Source organism: Sus scrofa, chromosome 13, assembly GCF_000003025.6.
Source record: "Sus scrofa isolate TJ Tabasco breed Duroc chromosome 13, Sscrofa11.1, whole genome shotgun sequence".
NCBI classification, from domain to species: domain Eukaryota; kingdom Metazoa; phylum Chordata; class Mammalia; order Artiodactyla; family Suidae; genus Sus; species Sus scrofa.
This window is the reverse complement of record NC_010455.5, coordinates 20,815,885-20,836,014: the sequence shown is the minus strand read 5'-3', so window position 1 is coordinate 20,836,014 and position 20,130 is coordinate 20,815,885. Positions and strand designations below refer to the sequence as shown.

The 20,130-nt window shown below is 37.9% G+C and overlaps 1 long non-coding RNA gene across 2 annotated transcripts in view; it reads right to left on the bottom strand.

Moving 5' to 3' along the window:
* LOC110256565 overlaps positions 916 to 20,130 on the bottom strand; it is a 392,119-nt gene continuing 372,904 nt past the window's right edge. For both annotated transcript variants that reach the window (XR_002338199.1, XR_002338200.1), the window contains exon 6: positions 916 to 2,028. This is a non-coding gene — a long non-coding RNA (uncharacterized LOC110256565). The remainder of the gene's footprint in view (positions 2,029 to 20,130) is intronic.

Genomic DNA, 20,130 nt, shown 5'->3' with positions numbered 1-20,130 from the left:
TTATTATTATTTTGACTTTATGGATTTCTCTCCATGCACTTTGGGGATTAACATCCCTGCTCTGGTTTAACAGCATGAACTCACATTTCTCTCCCTGCTCTTGTTGCGGACTGACACCGCCTCCCCCCCATCCCCCACCTCCTGCCACCAGCCCCAAGCCCTATGGATTAGAGGGCTCTGACAAGGACATGGCATGTTTGTTTACTCTCATCAGCTGCAAAAACAGCAGGAAAAAGCACCTGTATGGTGAATATTACAGATGTATTCGCAGGAACCAAAGGAAGGTAATTTAACATATATAAAAGATTTTTTAAGTGATTTCAGTCTCAAGCAATCCTACTACATTGTAATTGTTTTTAAATATATCCAACAATAATCTTAAAAGTCTAGAGAACAGTATTATTCATATCAATACATTTTGATTGGATAAGAATGCTATACTAGCTCATTGTTCAGAATGAAGTATATTCCTTATCTGGTCATTTGCTTAGTGGATGATAAGGAAATATATACAACAAATATAATGTCTTAGCACCTTTATCATTTATATGTCTTGATGTGTCATGAACATCTATATAGTGTGTTAAATATTCTAAAATCAGAAATTTTCCTTAACCAATTTCTGAATAGCTCCAGGAGATGGGTAGGCCATAGATGAAAGAGAATTATAAGACTTTAATGAGGAGTTCCCGTTGCAGCCCAGCAGGTTATGAATCCGACTAGTATCCATGAGGATGAGAGGATGAGGATCCCTGGCCTTGCTCAGTGGGTTAAGGATCTGGCATTGTTGTGCGCTGTGGTGTAGGTTGTAGATGTGGCTTGGATCCCACGTTGCTGTGGCTGAGCCAAAGGCTGGTGGCTGCAGCTCCGATTAGATCCCCAGCCTTGGAACTGGGAACTTCCCTATGCTGCAGGTGAGGCACTAAAAAACAAAACAAACAAACAAACAAAAAAAGACTTTAATGACAGCTACTGATTTGTGAGCAGTTGAATCAATCCATCTCATTCTCATGTAGATTGTGTTTCTCTTCTACAACAAGCTAACAACCTTGTAAGGGAGATGCTAATATCCATTTTATAGACAGGGAATCCAAAGCTCAGAGAAGTTTAAGTGAGACAGGCTAGGATGAGAACGTGAATCCAGGTCAACCAGACACCACCGTCCCTCCTTTTTATGCTACACTGTGCTGTGTCTTACGTATTTTTCCCATGCACAGATCATATACGTCCATGCACCAATTAAAGTGTTGAAGCAGCACACCATTCAAAATGCCAAAGTGGAAACATCATGACCTCTGCCCTCATGGACAATATAACTTGGTAGAACTAATTTTACCCAAGTCAGGCTAAGTGTCTGAAGAGTGGACCAGACAAAGTGTTACATGGGCTTCAGGAGGACATCTGTCCATCTGGTTTCAGAATCCAGAGTGCTTTCTAAAGGAGGCTTTTGCAATTATATTCTGGCCTATTATTCTGGATACTGTTAAAGATGAAGTAGATTTTGACTAGTATCCAGTAGTTTCATTTTAAAATGAAAGACAAAGATGAGGACTTAATATTTCAATGCTGAGATTTCTTTGTGCTCTTGTCAGATCATTGTTCCAAGATGGTCTGCGTATAATGTTGAAAGTGAAGTGTGGAGTCAGAGCCAGACAACGCCTTCTTGCCTCCATTTAAATGCACGTGTATCTTCTTTATAAGGGCCACATAATTGCAATCAGGTGTCTGTGTTTTCCCCTCTCAGAGCATGCTGACCTTTTATCTTGGAACATTAGGACTTCTAATAGTACAATGAGTAGTGATTTCATGCTCATTTTTGCTGTATCTTTTTTTAGTGTATGTTTTAAGAAGAAATAAACTCTACCTCCCTTGTTCAGTGTTGTGTCTCCTTTGCCCAGCTCAGCGCCTGGCACATAGTTGGATTTTCATATAATTCTTAAATGAATGAAAAACTGGATTAGAATCCTACCTCTTAAGAGCTGAAGTGGACTTGGGTCATTTTAACTTCTTGAGTCTCAGTTTTCTTATCTGTAAAAAAAAAAAAAAAAAAAGAAAAGAAAAGAAAAGAAAAATTATTCATTCCACATAGGGTTATAAGGATTTACTGGAAAACATAATGATGAAGCCCTCTGTCCATGTTCAAGTGCTAAGCCAATATTTATTATTGAGTATTTTCACTGTGGTTATAATTTGTAATGAGTATAGAGCAAGGAGAACACGCTAAAACCAAAGTTAATGCAGAGTGTAAAATGTGAGGCCCAATTTGTGATGTGACATCACAGATCCTTTTGAGAAGATCTGTACTAGAAAGCATTAAGCTGCAGAGCTGTCAATGAAAACCTTTAATAACACTGTATTTATGTGCCATCATGGTTTCCCCCCAAATTATCTTCTGGGACCATGACTAGGCCTAGTCTGAGGGTTTGGTAATTGCTTTTGCCCAATCTGAGCACAATCTGTTCCGCTACTTTTGAGTTATGCAAGGGTGAAATAAATACAGAGCAAGCTTGCAAGCTACATTAAAGAAATTCAAGATGTGCTTTGCACATGGAGAAAACTTAAAAATGTCTGAATTTCAAGGTCAAAACTCTCACAAGGAAGAGTATCAGGAGTAAAATTTGGAAAACCTAGTGGAAACATCCCGGGATGCTCTGAATGCAATGTGTGGTATTATATCCTCCAAGGGGACTTCTCAAGGGGAAGCTAGCCTCCCACCCCAACATCACAAGATATGGGAACAAGACTGGGCTTGCATAGTTCCTCCCCAAAAGAAGAGCTGCTCTTCCAAAGGAATATCTATATGACTTTTATTTTTGCCTTTCAAGGCAAATTAATCACATAAATTAAGAGCCCAGTTTTAATAATTTGCAAAAAAAAAAAAAAAAGGCTCACACTGCTCATCTACCTAAACATGTCTTATATTTTTATATTATTTAGATTATCCATATTGGCCAGCAATATTATATTTTTAGTTACATCATTCTTTTTCAATTTGATACCACTGTGATCTTTTTTTTTTTTAAAAAAACTTAATGGTATATAGAGTATTTTAAGAAAACATAAAAAATAATTTCAATCACAAAATATTAGGAATGAAACCTAGGTAAAAATCTGAATTAAAGTAATAAGCTGATAACCATGACCTGCTCTCAGAAGAAGTCATAAAACTCTGACTGAGAAGATGTGACAGAGTCTGTTGCCAGCTGAAGTGCCAGGGAAAAATCTCAAGATGGAGAAATTTATCAACATAGCTGAAGTTATAACAAAAAAGGCTATTATCTAAGCAACTATAATAAATGAATGAAAGGGAAACCATCATAATAATTCTAATAATTGGGTCTGAGGAGTCCCTTATCAGTAGCAGTAATAATATTAATATATTCAAAAGCATTAACTATAGGAACAACAGGAAGCTCTGTCCAGCTTAAAATACATAGTTCTACCATCCTCTAACAGAGGTACATATCAATGCCCTTAATTAATTTAAACTGTAAAGACAATTAATGATCTCTTCTTCTCAAATACTGAAATCACTGAGTACATGATTAAATTCCTGGGAGAGTGGAGACTAGCACATGGTTATCTGTGATTAGATTCTGGAGATAGTCACTTTTACTAAACTGCACTGTGTATAGATTTGTTGTACAAGTAAACTCTGTGTCTCAGAATAGACCAAATAGCAGACCGTGAGTGATTTGAGGGAAAATCTTCCTCATAGCAACATGTGTATCTACTCTTAACAACCTGCATGCCCAAGGTCTAGAGCTACAGAGATTACAACTGTGATACTTTTTCCTCAAATTTTATTTTTCCGTGTTGATTATAGTTTGTTGATTGGTCATGTTTAGCATCCCTTCTTGATTAGCCCTGTCCTATTTCACCACTCTTTGTATTTTCAATTATTCTTTTTTCTATTTTAGGATTGTTGACCTTTGTTGTGATGAGAGTCATGGTCTGCATTAGTTCTCTTGACATTGTTAGAAATTCTTCTAGAGTTTCTCCCAGTTCTTACATACTTTGTAACTTGTAACATTTTAAAATATTTAACAAAACAAAGAAATGCTCAACCAGAAATTCATAGGATATTTCGCATTTTAATCTCCATTAATTTCAAAACAGTTGACATACTGGACAGATTAAGTAGTACTTAAATGCTTGCAGTTCTTAGAGTTGCTTTGTACCTGTCACTTGTCAGTATCAGCATGTGATCATTGGACACTTGTGTGTTTATTGGGTTGAATGACAACATGACAAAGATGCAGAGCTAAGTGTAGGGACAAAATAGCAAAAAAGGAGAGGAGGATGAGAAAGAAGGAAAGAGAGGTGGGTGGGGAAGGAGAAAAGCGGAGGGGAGAAGAGAGAATGCCCTAAAGAGAGAAAACAGTTTCTATATCTTATTGAATGTCTACTATGTGAGAAACATAAAACTAAGTGCATTATTTCCTTTATCCTCACAATATACCTGAGGTCTAGATATTGCTTTGCACATATAACAAGGCAGGCTAAGAAAGTAATCAAGTTGCTTGTAATGTTCGAAGTCACCCAACTCACAAGTGAATGCTGACCTGTCTGACTTCCAAACTTACTTATACAGTGCATATTATTCTATAGGTTGATATGCTTTTGACTGCAAATAAAGAGGGCAGTTTGAATTGTGCTCAGAGAAAGACGAGCAAAGAAGTAGTAGTTGATGACTGTGGAAGACTGACCTAGGGAGATCCACTGGACAAGGCAATAAACATTCTACATCCTGGAAAAATACTCTGATTACAAGCATTTCAGCTGGCACTGAATAGATGAGTTAGGCCTGAAACCTTCCTTCCTATTGCCTGTGCCCTGATATCATGCTTACCAGGTGCCTTCTGGTTTAATATGGCTTCTGCTTACCCTAGAGAGGTGTATAATTCAATGGACATGAAAAATTGGGTCAATTCAAAGCCATGAAAATTAAATTAGCCTCTTGGTTTGTTTATAACCCATTTGGGAGTTTAGCTAAGATAGTCACTTCCTCTGAGTCAGCTCTAGCACCAGGACGACATCAGATTTCCTGACCAGTAAAGCTGAGTTCCAGATTCAGGACTGCAGTGACCCAAATAAGGAACTGCTTTGGAAATTACCTTCACATTGAAAGTGTGTCCCTAGACAACATCTCTTTCACTCTCTTTGTCTTTTGTTCCCTCTAAACACAAACTAAAGTCTAAACATGAGGATGAGACAGAAAGGATTCTGAATTATAATTTCTTTTGTTTGAGGCTTTGTGCTGCTCTTTTTATAAGCATCCTTATCACACCAGAAGCTCCTAATAATGATTTGTGGAGAAGACAGACGTTTTAGAGGACTGTTTCTCTGAATATTTTAATCTGCAAGTCTGGATTATACTTTCTCATACAACTAAATATATCTACTGAGCTAATTCCAAGCACCCCACAATTTTCCAGCTATAAACCCCAAACTATTATTTTCATTTTCTCTTTAGTGTATTTTTCTTTGAATTTTAAAGTTGATGACACCTTCTAGAAAGTTGTTTAATCTTCACGACAAAACTGTGAAACCAAAGGATGAAATAATTTGCCCAGGTTTGCAGAGCTGATTTAGCCAGGATGCAAACCCAAGATTTTGGATTCCAAATTTCATCGGTATAAAACTATATCTAGTCCCTTCTTGTACATCAAATTATTGAAAAGAATAAATGTTCTGTGTTGGGGTAGGGTGGGGAGCAGTCAATGTTCATTGGTATAATAGTATAAACATTCCATAACAATGGGCGTAGTCCATCAGCAAATCCTGTTGGTTCTACATTTAAAATGTTTCAAGAAGTTTATGTGTTCCTGTTATCTTTACTGTTATAGTCTTGGAACAAACCAACATCAGCTCTCATCTGTCTAATTGTCTCTTAATTGGTCCTTTACAGCTACTGTTTGCCTAACCATTGCCTATCCCCTATATTCTCAAAATAATAGCCAGAGAAGTTTTGATACCATGTAAGTCAAAATGTGTTCACACTTGGGATAAAAGCAAAAGCCCCTCAGGGGTCTCTCTCTCTCTTTTTTTTTTTTTTTTTTTTTTGTCTTTTTAGGGCCACACCCATGACATAGAGTTCCCAGGCTAGGGGTTGAACTGGAGCTGTAGCTGCTGGCCTATACCACAGCCACAGCAATGCAGGATCTGAGCTGTATCTGTAACCTACACCACAGCTCATAGCAATGCTAGATCCTTAACCCACTGAGAGGGGCCAGGGGTGGAACCTGTGTGCTCATGGATACTGGTCAGGTTCGTTAGAGCTGAGCCATGATGGGACTCTCCAAGATACACCACTTACCCCTGTCCACCACTCTTTATACTTCTTGCAGTTTGTTGAAAATTTCAAGCATATTTTCACCATAGGGATTTGTACTCACTATTCCTTCTGTCTGGAACACCCTTTCTCACCTAGGAGCTTGTATACTCTACCAGGGAGTCAGTACATCTGTTCTTATTTATGTTCTGTATTCTTAGAACCTAACTCTGAACTTGTGCATTACTGAATAAATGAATCAATCATCTGTATGAACTTGATGTTTTCAAGCCCCTCTAGATTTCTATAGAGTAACTGAAATGGTAATGGTGGTAAGTTAGTGTTATTTTTGCATCTTAACAATTGTATTTTGTGCAGTGTGTTAAAAGGGAGTGGGAGCTACTATCCTATTACTGGGCTCTTTGGCATTTGGTATCCCTAATTTCTCTAACTGTAAAATACAGATCGACCAGTCCTGGGTTCAGTACTTAAGTCCCGGGATTGCTGGGCAGAATAATGTGTGACATCAAGGCATTTTGCAATTCCACAGTGCCACACAGAAGTTCAATGACAATGACCACTGCCATCATTATTGTCATCATCTTATACTATGTAATCCTAGTGCTCCGAAACCCCTAGAACTAAAATACAATAATTCCACCATATGGATGAACAGAAAAATATTCTAAATCCTATTTACAGTTAAATTAGTGATGACTTTACTCATGTAATTTAGCATACATAAGTAATAATGCTAATATGATAAGTGAACACAAGAAAATATGAAGTTAAAAAAAGCCCAGATTATTTTTTCTCTTTAATGAGGATATTAACCACATTTTATCATAAGGAATTTGTATGGAAGATATTTATCTAAATGGCCATTGGACACTTTTGTTATCACATAATGACATTTATAAACTTACCGAGTGGTCATGTTACCCTAGGCAGGCAGGACTGTGGAATGAGGTAGGAATGCAAGAAAAAAAAAACTGCCTTTGAGGAACTGCTCTGCCAGCAACTTGCTGCATGACCTTGGGAAAAGTACTTCACTTTCTGAGACTTACTTATAAAATAGAGACAACCACAGAGCCTCCCTCCTGAGGTGGCTGTGAAGAATACAGCTCAGTGTAGAGGACCTTATCCATTACTGCACGGGTGTGATTTACCAAAGGGGCCCCCTTAATATAGCCAAGCCCATCATGTTAATTGTGAGTCAGAGAGGACAAGGAAAATGAAGAAACAGTTTTCTTCTCAACTAAGGTAAGGACTTAAGGAGCACTTAAGAGACCTCTCAAACCCTGGCAAGATAAAGTATCAAAAAGTACACTATGGAGTTCTCCGGTGGCTCAGTGGGTTAAGGATCTGGTATTGTTCTTGCTGTGACGTGGGTTCACATGCTTGCAGACATGGCCAAAAAAAAGTTCGCTTAAACAGTAAAAAACTACCCGCTCCCAGTTATTTTGTTTATGAGATACATGGCACTAAAGTCTTTGGGAATATATTTTTAATCTAAGTATTTATGTTGTAGACATAGAGCTGAATTGATTTCCTTGTCTCTTATTTTGTACAAGTGTCATAATTGGTTTCTTTACATTTTCTTTCTATGCCTTAATTTATCAGCTCTATTTTATTGCTTCCATTTAACAGGTGAGTAATCAGATTCAGGGAGATTAAGTGTCCTGCCTGACATCACTCCTGAATAAATTCATTGCTAAATCTTCTCAACATTTTACTAGCCATTTTTATTTGCTGTTCCTTGACCTAGATTCAGGGAAGGTGTCAGTGGTACAGTGGAGATAAGGTTATAATCTGTCTAATTTCCAATAGGTGTCTAAACATTCTCTTACCCATAAACCAAGCTGGTCCCTTACAATCAGCTTGACTTTTCATCATGACTTATGACCCTTTCCAAAAAGTCTTTGTTTTTGCAATTTATTTATTTTTCCTTAGATAAACTAACTGGTTCTAATTAGTGTAATTAGAAAGACTAACTATGAGGGTGCCCTAGCCTTCTGACCCCCTTTTTAGTATAATAAGAGCATTTATATCTCTTGTACTACCCTTGATCAACTGGTAGTGGCTTTCTGGAGGTCTGTTCAGAAAATCTAAGAAAAACTGCAAAAATCAATGAATTGCATCTGCCATAGACTCAGAAAGACACTGGAGTTACATTTACTATCCCAAAGGCAAGTATGCATGTGGTTAACAAATATAAGAATAATATTTCTTCAAGTCGGAAGTGCTTGTGGGGTTCGATGGAATTCACAGGGCCTGGAAAAATTACAGAGTATCTATCATATATCTAAATGAAGAGCCAGGCCTAAAATCTATAATAATAAAAATAATGACCATAGTATAACACTAGCTCAAATATGTTTCCTTAATATGCATCATGCAACATGCTAAGTTCATAATACATGTGAATATAAACATTTTTATTTTATTTTCACTAACTCGATGTCATAGGCATTATTATTATTATTGCCATTTTACTTGTAAAAATGGAACCACAGAGGAGTGAAGAACATGTACATAATTAATTAGTTATGAAACATGGGATCCAACTCAAGTTCAAACTCCAGAGCTGCACTGAACTACCTCTGTTGTTCTCTGTGGTAGATCACAGAAATGGATGCCAACTTTTATCTTCCCATCAAGTGCTGGAGTCTATGTCTCTTTCCATTTTCTAATCTTTGACTTGAATTGTTCGATAAAATGTAGCCAAATGTCATTTTGCAGGATCTGAGTCTGGGCCTCAGGAGACCTTTCACCTTCTGCTCTGGGATAACCTGTCCTGGGCTGCATATGGGTAAGCCTGGGCAAGTTGCAGAGGGATGAGAAGGCAAATGAAATAAACCCTCTACCTGGGCCACCTTGAATCAGCTAGCCCACAGCCAACCTGGAAGTTGACCCCAGACAAATGGATGGGGTGAGTTGAGCTCAACCAACCCTAGCCCAATAAGCGGAGCTATTCAGTTGAGCCCAGTGCAAATTCACAATGCACAGAATTGTGAGTTTAACAGATGGTTATTGTTTTAAGCCATTAAGTTTTAGCATGACTTGTTATGCAGCCTGATTAATGTCTCAAGAGGGAATAAAAATAGGTGTTACAATAGCCAAGAAAAAAATAAAAGATGATGAATAAACATGTCCTCGAGTCATAGGGAAGAAAGATGACTGAAAGACAAGTAAGGTAGCAAAATCTTCAGCATTTCTTCTTTCTTTTCCTGTGAGCTACCCTCCCCCTTCACTCTTTGACATGCTTAACATATGAAAGACCTGAACAAAGCAGCATAGTCATAGCAGTCAAGACATATTACATTTAGGAAAAGAAACAAAGAATTCAAGGATGGAAGAAAGAGTGGAAAAAACAAGGAAAGGAGAGGAAAGGAAAAAGATTTCAATTTGAAGGGATGCAAACATAACCTTCTCTCTATTATTTTTCAGCATCTTTATGTCTTTCAGTATTAGCAGCTAATAAAAAATAACTGCCTTGGAAAGAAAAAGAAAAAAGTAGAAAAGAAAAAGTTTGGCCAAATGTGCTGATGTTAGGTGTGCTTGTTTATGGAAGACCTAGAGCCATATTTGAAAAGATGGGCAGAGGCTAACTATAGTTCTACATGCTATATATAAATCCCCAGAGTGGAATTTTACTTGGGGATGGCAGCATTTGCAGAAATGGTATCTTGGAATATAAAGAACAATCCTAGATGTGTACAGAGAAGGCTCTCTTTCGCCAGGGAAGTGAGTCTTCTAGTCTCATCTGGTTCGGTAACCTAATCTAGAATTCATAGACCTTTATGACATACTGAACATGGACTTGCTTATTTTCTGTTGTTTGTCTCTGGGATGCTTTTATTAGTCCAACTAAAAGACTCAGGGGACTCTACTTGTCTTTAATATACATGTGAAAGGGAAATCTAATCTACTCCCATGTCTTGTCTTAAATTTGGGCTGTGCTGTCATGGTTGCTCTGTATTGAACTATATGGCAATGGAGGAGTACGCAAAAGTACAGTGATACAAATTAGGGAAATGTCTCATCACAGAAGCAGGACATTTTGAAAATCTTCTTACTCCTTGTTCAGTGAATGACTATAGGCTTGTGTGTTAAGCTAAGTGGATTAAAAGAAAAAAAGAGAAGGATTTTTCCAAGGCTCATTTGCTTTCTTTTCATATATCAGGCCTGTCTTTACTCTGAAACCAAGAGAAAGAGTTTCCCATTTTACTGTCAGAGCCTTGATTAGTCCTAATGCTCCTACTGGGTATAATTATTGTACCTTAAAGAAAGAAGACCGTATTCTTTCCCTCTCTTGAATTTCATGCTTTGGGTCTGGGCACAGTATACATCTTCATTGGGAAAGATAAGAATCCTCTTGTCTCTTTTGCTTCTGTGGGGGTCTTTGTGATAGTACACACTCAGGTCCCACTTTTATCCAAGCCAACTACCTGTAAAGACATGGCTGAGGTTCCTGGCCTCAGATTTAGATTCCATGGTGTTTTGTTTTGGGGTATGTTTTTGTGTGTGTGTGTGTGTGTGTGCACGCATGCATGTGTGCTTTGCTTGTTTCTTTACTTATCTGCTGATTTTCCCTTCCTTTGTGGTGGAGGTAATCTGGAGAGTGAAGAGGAGAATGAAGAAGTATGGAAGACACAATTAGGCTTTTAAGACCCACTGAGTCACTTGGTCTGACTTATCCTTTACTCTGATCTGCACTGGAGAGGTGCCTCTAAAGCATGTTAAAAGGTGGAATGCTGAATCCCAGTTTTATGTATTACTGTCTTGAGGAGAAGAGGTGCTTGGCATAAAAGATACAGAAAATTTAGTGTTACTCTCTAAAAATGCTACTTATAAATCCTATTAAAATATAATCTTTAAAACTGAAATACACGTAATTTCTGGCTATACACATCATACTGGAAGCCAACATAGAATAGGTAGATTTGGGAAAACGATGTTCTTGTTTTGTGAGATATGGTCTGGTTTTGGATGCCCTTCAGCTAGACTGAACCAAAGGTGTTCATCTGGGTTTTGGAAGATCCTGAGGTCTTTGGAATTTTATGAAGACCAAGTATGAAAGGCTCCTCCAAGACAATGGGATTATAGGATAGCCTAGGAGAGTAATTTATAGTTTGTCTTAATCCTGTCAAATTCATTCTCACGTGAGCCTGCTACTCCTTGGACTCATTGATCCTCCACATCTAGCAGATGTGCAGGATGAGAGTCACTCAGGATCCATACCACATCCGTAGGACTGTTTGATATTGGCATGGTTTAAGGATTAAAACAAAATTGGATCTCAACAAAATATTAGCAAACTGAATCCAACAACACATGAAAAAGATGATATAGCACAACCAAATGCCATTCATTCTAAGTTCACAAGGATGGTTCAACATATGCAAATGAATCAATGTGATACATAAATATTAAAACCCACAAAAACCACGTGATCATCTCAATAGATGCAAAAATAGCATTTGACAAAATTCAACATTCATTCATGATAAAATCTATCACCAAAGTGGGTATAGAGGAAACATATATTGACATAATAAAAGCTATATATGACAAATCCACAGCCAATATAATAATCTATGGTGAAAAGCCGAAAGCTTTTCCATTAAAATCAGAATAAGACAAGGATCCCCACCCTCACTTCTTCTATTCAACATAGTATTGGAAGTCCTAGCCATAGCAACAGATAAAATAAAGAACTAAAAGGTATTAAAATTGGAAATGAAAAGATAAAAATGTCATTATATGCAGATGGCATGGTACTATATATAGAAAACCCTAAAGACTTCATACAAAAACTACTAGATTTGAAAAATGAATTCAGCAGGGTATAGGATACAAGATTAACATATAGAAATATGTTGCATTTCTTTATACTGACAACAAAATATCAGAAAGCAGTATCTTTTAAAACTTAACCTCAAAATAAAATACCTAGAAATAATCCTAACCAAGGAGGTTAAGGACTTATACACTGAGAACTGTAAATCATCAGTAAAAGAATAAATAAATAAACAAATAAGTGGGAAGATATTCCACATTCTTGGATTGGAAGAATCAATATTGTTAAAATAGCCATACTATGCAAAGTAATATACCGACTTAATGTGATCCCTATCAAATTATCCATGACATTATTAACAGAACTAGAACAGATAATCCTTCCAATTTCTGACTTACTTCACTAGGTATGAGAGTCTCTAGTTCCATCTATGTTGCTGCAAATGGCATTATTTTGTTCTTGTTATTTATATGGAACCATAAAAGACCAAGAATTGCCAAAGCAATTCTGAAGAAAACAAAGTAGGAGGCATAACCCTCCCAGACTTCAGACAATGCTACACACCTATAGTAATCAAAACAGTGTGATATTGCCATAAAAGAAACAGAATAGAGAGTCTGGAAATAAACCCACACACTTATAGTCAATTAATCTTCAACAAAGAGGGCAGGAATACACAACAGGACAAGTCTCTTAAGCAAGTGGTTTTGGGAAAGTAAGTCAATTAAGTTAGAATGCACCCTGACTCCATACACAAAAATAAACTCAAAATGGCTTAAAGACTTAAATATAAGACATGACACCATACAATTCCTAGAAGAGATCATAGGCAAAACATTCTCTGACATAAATTGCACCATAATTTTCTTAAGTCAGTTTCCCAAGGTACAGAAATAAAAACAAAAACGAAGAAATGGAACCTAGTCAAACTTACAAGATTTTGTATAGCAATTGAAACCATAAACAAAACAACAAGACAGCCTATAGAATGGGAGAAAATATTTGCAAATCATGCAACAAACAAATATACAATAGATCATACAACTCAACAACAATAAAAAAAACAAACAACCCACTTGAAAAATGTGCAGAAGACCTAAAAAGACATTTCTCCAAAGAAGAAATACAAATGGCCAATAATCACATGAAAAATGCTTGGCATCACTAATTATTAGAGAAATGAAAGTCAAAACTACAATGAAAACTACCTATCAGTCATAATGGCCGCACTAAAAAGGATACAAATAACCAATACTGGAGAAGATGTGGAGAAAAGGGAACCCTTCTACATTGTAGATGGGAATGTAAGTTAGTGCAGCTGCTATGGAAAACAGTATGGCGTTTCCTCAGAAAACTGAAGAAAGAGTTACCATATGATCCAGAAATCCTATTCCTGGGCATATATCCGGACAAAACTACAATTTGAAATGATACATGCACCCCTATGTTCATAGAAGGACTATTCACAATAACCATGACATGAAAATAACCTAAATGTCCATCAACAATGAATGCATTAAGAAGATGTGGTCCATATATACAATGGAACACTACCAAGCCATAAAAAGAATGAAATAATGTCATTTACGACAACATGGATGCAACTAGAGGTTATTGTACTAAGTGAGGTAAGTCAGAAAGAGAAAGACAAATATCATATGATATCATTTATATGTGAAATCTAAAATATGATGCAAATGAACCTATCTACCAAACAGAAACAGACTCATGGACAAGGAGAACAGACTTATGGTTGCCAAGGGGGAGGGGCTCAGGTGAGGGATGGAGTGGGAGGGTGGCTTAGCAGATGTAACCATGGACCTGATAAACAACAAGATCTTATTATATAGCACAGAGAACTATATTCAGTGTGCTGTAATAAACCACAATAGAAAAGAGTATTTTTAAACAAAGAATGAATATACATCTATAGCTGCATCAGTTTTCTGTAGAGCAGAAAGTAATACAATGTAAATCAACTATACTTCAATAAAAAATAAAATAAATTCAAAACAAACAAAATATGCCCCCCCCCAAATGCTGATCCACCTGTTCTCCCTAACAGGGGCCTAAATAATGGTAATAAGCTTCTGAGAGATTCTATAGACATGAAAAAGTTTTTTCCAGAATGCTTCCCTGTCTTCAAAATGGATGTTACAAGAATATTACAGAGTACATAGAAATATTTCTAATTATATTCTTGGTCAAATAATTGATCATGGATTTTGAGTCAATCCAGACTGCTTTATTTTATGTAATCTGAAATCCCAATTTTCAAAATCCGAAATTCAGAGCATGCTTTCCTTAATCCATTTCAGAAAATCTTAAGTGAAAAAAAAGCAGTGTGTTGACTGAAAAGCATCAACTATCATTTTGGAGAGAAATGTTAGCGTCCTAAAAGAAATTCTACCCTTGCAAATGCCCAAACTGAGGGTCCATGCAGAGGAAGGAAATAGGAAAATTAGGGCAACAGTAGACCTGAGAGGGGCAGCAGCAGCTAAATCTCCCGTGAGCTGTGGATCCTTAAGCAGAAATGAGCACTGTAGTTAAATATTTCTGAGTCAATGATACAGAGAAATATTTAGGGGAAAATTGATTTATAATGTGAAATTTCCATTGCAATTAACTTCAACCTAAGAGCTAACTTTACAGATTCATCAGAATAAATGGATTGAATAGAAATTTATCCTTGAAGTTCTCTTGCCAGGAATTGGGCTCTGTTACCTGTTAAGTATCTTCATGGTTTATTTCCTTCAATCTCCCTCCTGCAAAGCTCAGAACTAAACTAAAAGTTGCAACTATTTTTAGCCTAGGTTTTCTGACCATTATGCCAATTCCCTCCCTTTATAAGCACTTGTGTCTTTAACTTTGGCAAATGTACTATTTAATCAATTATCCACAGATTATTAATATTGACTGACTTGACATTTGACCTGAAGATTTGGTTTCTGAATTAGTTGGTTTTATCACCAAATAACAAAGTGGTACCATTTTTAAAAATCTCTTGGTTGGGTGGTGAGCCACACACAGCTTCCTAGAAAATGTTTAACCTGTTCTTTACAATTCACATTTTAAATTATACACTACACATAGTACATTGGATAGTGGATATTTTGAAATGGCTTCTGCTGCTCAACATACATGTGCCTTTTCTCTCTCCATAGCACAGGTCCTTCACTCTAAGATTATTAAGGTACATTCCATGGCCACAAGGCAGCAAAGGACTCCACACTTTTTCTCAGGACCCCCTCTAATTTCCTCCTTCCTTACAACTGCAGAGGCCAACACTTTTGGCCCAAGGTCTTTAATATCAGGTAGGGATCATACCTGCCATGTCTGTTTCTAGCCCTGGATGGAGCAAGGGAGTTTAAGTTTGAGAATGGAGAAATGCAAGAACAGAGGCCTTCACAGAGATGTGAAATCATACAGGAGCATCAAATATACGAACAGACATTTTGCATTGTGAAGATTAATTTTTTTTCTACCTAGTACTCTTGAATCTTATTATGCTAGAAGAGAGTCTAGATTCTTCCCAGACTTGAAAATCATATGAAAAGCCATCCTGCTATTTCCTTAGCCTTGGTGAGGTCCAGGAGAAGTGAGATTTGGACAAGCCACCTCAAGTGACAAGAAAGTAGAGAGGCTGGAGTAGATGGCCAGCTTGACAGGCGAGCAAGTGGAGGGATCAATGAAGAACTGGCAAAGAGCTCCCCCTTAGAATTTAGTGCCTAAGGAAAAGGATATGAAGTTTCATACCATTCTTAGCACCTGGGATTGTGCTTGACACCTTTTAGACACTCAATAAAGGGCTTTGAAGGAACCATTTAAATGATAACGAGATACACATAGGTCAAATTTCCATTCAGTATAGACATGAACATGGCGTGCACATCAACGTTTTCTAGCTCTGAATCTTTAATTCACTATGTCATAAGCCATTTGTAGAATCTGGGTGGGGGGAGGTATGAATCCTCTCCCCAGAGAATGCAAATATAAATTTTTGAATAGCAATTCAGGGGCTAGTGAATTTTTCCTAAGTCCAACTGAAACTTCATAACCATGGGGGTAAGAGGGGTAGAATCCTCCTAAAATGCTACAGAATTTCTACTTTTCAATCTTATTCAAATAAAACATGAGTCTTTAAATTCCTCCTAGATATCCTCATCCTAACTTAGTTCTCTCATTTTTTACTGTATTACATTTCTGTGAAGTGGTTCATAAGCATTCAATGAGGTTAGATTCATATAGCTATGAAAAAAAAAAGATTGCACTTCTAAGGGTATTTCTCAACTTTGATCATGAAAGGAAAGCCACCCAGCCCTCTAAACCCACAATAATTTGTGGGGACATTGAATGGTTCTAGACTGATCTGACATTTTTCATCCTCTTAAGACATCTGCTAGGGTTGCGATTAATGTTGAAGAGTTCTATAAAGAAGCCCCAGCTGGGGAGAAGGAAGAAAACACAAAGATGGAGTGTATGATTCCAGCAGGTAATGGATCAGGAAGCAGCAGCATATCACACTCAGACCTAATTTTTGGAAATAGTGGTTGGTGACTTGAGAAGCAGTATGTATGTGCTGTCAGGAGAGAGCTGCGGATAGAGCCATACAGTGGTTATACAAGTAAACGCTGGAAGAAATGTTTAGCCTTCAGAGATCCAAACCGTTTTTGACCAGACTTGACATGTTTGACATAATCATAAACTCCTAGGACTGCTGTGAGCAGAACTCTTAAAGAACAAGAGAAAAACACATTGTCGTCCCTCATGTCTGAATTAAGTCAGAAGTCAGGAAGGCATTTCCTGAGAATGAGCATATAAAACTGTGAAATGGGTTTACAGAACAAAAGGATCTTCCCTTGGAGTTCTGACAGAATCGCTGGGGAGTTAAGATGCGCAGAGACCAGCAGTTTCTTTTCCCAGCCCATAATCTGGGAAGTCCTGAATAAATCCTGAATAAGACAAGGGTCTTACTGTGTGCCTACTTTGCATTTCACCTTTATTTTAGTCGTATCATATAAGAATTATTTCACCTGGGAGGAAGCACAATTTGCTAGTGAAATAAATAGAAACAAAATGGTCTGGGTTCAAATGCTGGCGTCCTCATTTAGCTGCAATGTGACCCAGATGGGATGAGTTCTTTACCTTTTCCACACTCCATTTCTTGTCTTGAAAATGGAGACAGTTGTAGTCCGAGTTACTGGGTGTTTGTGGGGATTCGAATGGGCGAATTTATACAAAGTACCTAGAACAGTACTTGTCACAGAATGACCATCATCAGCTAAGTGCTGGTAATTACTCTCAGCAAAATTTTAGAAGTGAGAAAATGGAAGGCTTGGAAGGTTAAGTGATAGTTAACCCAGGGTCGTGCGATGCTGGAGATTTTTAAATGATTCTAGCACACTTACAGTTGTTCTGAGGCCCATAAGTACAGATCCGAGGTAGAAGGGTAGATTCACTATTTCTTTAAGAGCATGCCAGATTTGGGGTTCTGTGATTTACATAGTGCAAGAATGCAAGGCTGCACCATTTTCAATATTCAAATGAATTTCCCCTTAGGAATGTGAAAATATGCAAAAAAATGATATAGCAATTGTTTTCGTGAAAAGCAACTGAGTTAATATGAATAGATGGGGTTTGAGGGCTCATGTGCTTCAATCCCTTATATGCATTCAAAATCTGTGCATTTAAAAGGAAGGAAGAAATCTGTGCATTTAAAAATGTTCTGGCTTATGGTACAAAAGTGAGAGAAGTGAAGATTTTCAGGATCAATAGCTCAAACTACTCCTTGTTCTGATTTCATCTGCCCAATAGTTCTCTTGGCCATTGCTGCTCAAGCTGGGGAAATGCTTATCACCAAGATGGGCTACAGCTGATGTTGCATACTCTGAATATCAGGGTCCCTGGTTAGCATTCCTGACCAAGTGACTATTCTGTCATAAATACTCTAAGAAAACACCCCCATCACCGACAAGGTCTGCCCTGAGTTTGGAGATTCTGGAATTTTCTACATGCTCAAAATTCCAATTTTTTTTCTCATTCAGATCCGTGTCCCATCTGAAACTTCGCCTCTGATCTTAATCTTGCTCTGAACTTGAGGACAGAGTTTCTCTTTCTTGCTAGCAACTCTTGCCTGGGATATAAACCTTATTTCCTCCTTGCTTTGGGTGCACCCCTCTTATATCCAAGATCAATCCTAAACAGACTTCCCTTGGACAGAGGTGAACACTTAAAATCTATTTGATTCTATTTGATTCAGTTGGATTTGAGTCGAGGTAATGGAATACAATTCAAGTACACTGAGCACCTGCTTTGAGCCCAGCCCTACTTGGGGCACCATTCTGCCTGAAAAACAGAGAATAAAAACACATAATAAGGATAAAATATCATGTATTCATATGAATCTTCTGCATCTACTTTTCTCTTAACTTTAACTTCAAATAAACTCCATCTTTCGAACTTCTATTTTTTTCCCTCTAGAACAAGTTATCAGGCTTTTAAGGGTCCTTGTCACATAAAAGGCAAGACTCTGGTTTGAGATATTACCAGAGATCTGACAACTGCTTTGGAGGCAGAGTTATAGCACTGCTTTCCCACGAGTGCCATGGGCAATTTGATTTCTTTCTGGTATGTGTGAGAGAGTGTGTATGTGGGGGAATTTTGCTGAAAAAAAAATCAGCTGTAAAAATTAAACTATATCAGTGTGCATCAAATATCACGTCAAATTTCACCTTTTAAACTCTGCTCCTGCTTTGTGGGCAGTGGATAAAAACAGCACTTGCACATGGCCACATTGATGCACACACAATCTCATGCTCACACATTTGGATGTTCACTTGTAGCCTGTGCAGTGCTAATTACAATGATGCCACATCTGCCAAATGTCTGCGCCACTGACATCTGATATTGCTGTGCCCATCATTTCCCCAGAGATGGAACTCACATAGCCACACGCTCAACAAGCTCCATTAAATGTCTCCTTCCCCTTTCCTTGGGGCAGTGGGTGCCAATTAAGGAAGCTCAATGATTCTGCATGCTTCTCTGAGACATCACTTGCCCTTTCAGCTGGCTGCCTCCCCAGTCCTGCCTCATGTCTCTTCTCAGGGCTGAGGATAGTCTGTGGGCTGTACTTGGTTAAACATCCCTCATTCATACAGAAGTTGGTGTGATAGCTTGGGATCAGGCTGAATTCTGCATAGCCCTTGTGTACCTGTTGTTGGTAGCAAACTTCTGGCTGCTATCCAGTCACCAGAGGTTAAAGCCCAAGATGTTAAGAACAAAATGAGATGCAACTTAAAAGGACTATTCCATCAGAGAGGGATATTCCAAGTTAAATGCCTTTGGAAAACCTTACACTCAAAACTTTCTTTTTTATTTCTTCTTTTTTTTTTGGCTAAACTTGCAGCATGTGGAGGTTCCCAGGATAGGGGTCCTATCAGAGCTGTGGCACTGGCCAACACCAGAACCACTGCAACACCAGATCCAAGTTGCATCTGTGACCTACATCACAGCTCATGGCAACACTGGATCCCTAACCCACTGAGCGAAGCCAGGGATCGAACCTACGTCCCCAAGAATGGTAGTCAGGTTCATTAACCGCTGAGCCATTATGGGAACTCCTCAAAACTCCTTTCATAGAGAGTAACTGTTCCCCTATGCCTGTTAAAGTCTCTGAAAAGCTTTGCAATTAAAAAATCTTTTTAACCTCACTCACACTGTCCTTCAAAATCTTGACCTTGGAACTCTTCGCTTAGTCCTAAAACAGCTCCCCAAACACACATGCAGGTTTAAATACACATACCACATGTTGTACCTGTCATGGCTCAGACTGCTATCAGAAAATATCATAGACTAGAGGGCTTGGAAAACAGACATTTACTTCTCATAGCTCTGGAGCCTGGGAAATCTAGGGTCAAGGTGGTGGCAGATTCAGTTTCTGGTGAGAGTCCTCTTTCTGCCTTTCAGATAACTGCCTTCTAAGTGTGTCCTCATATGGTAGAGAGGAAGTGACTCTAGTGTCTCTTCTTATGAGGACACTAATCCTATCACGGGG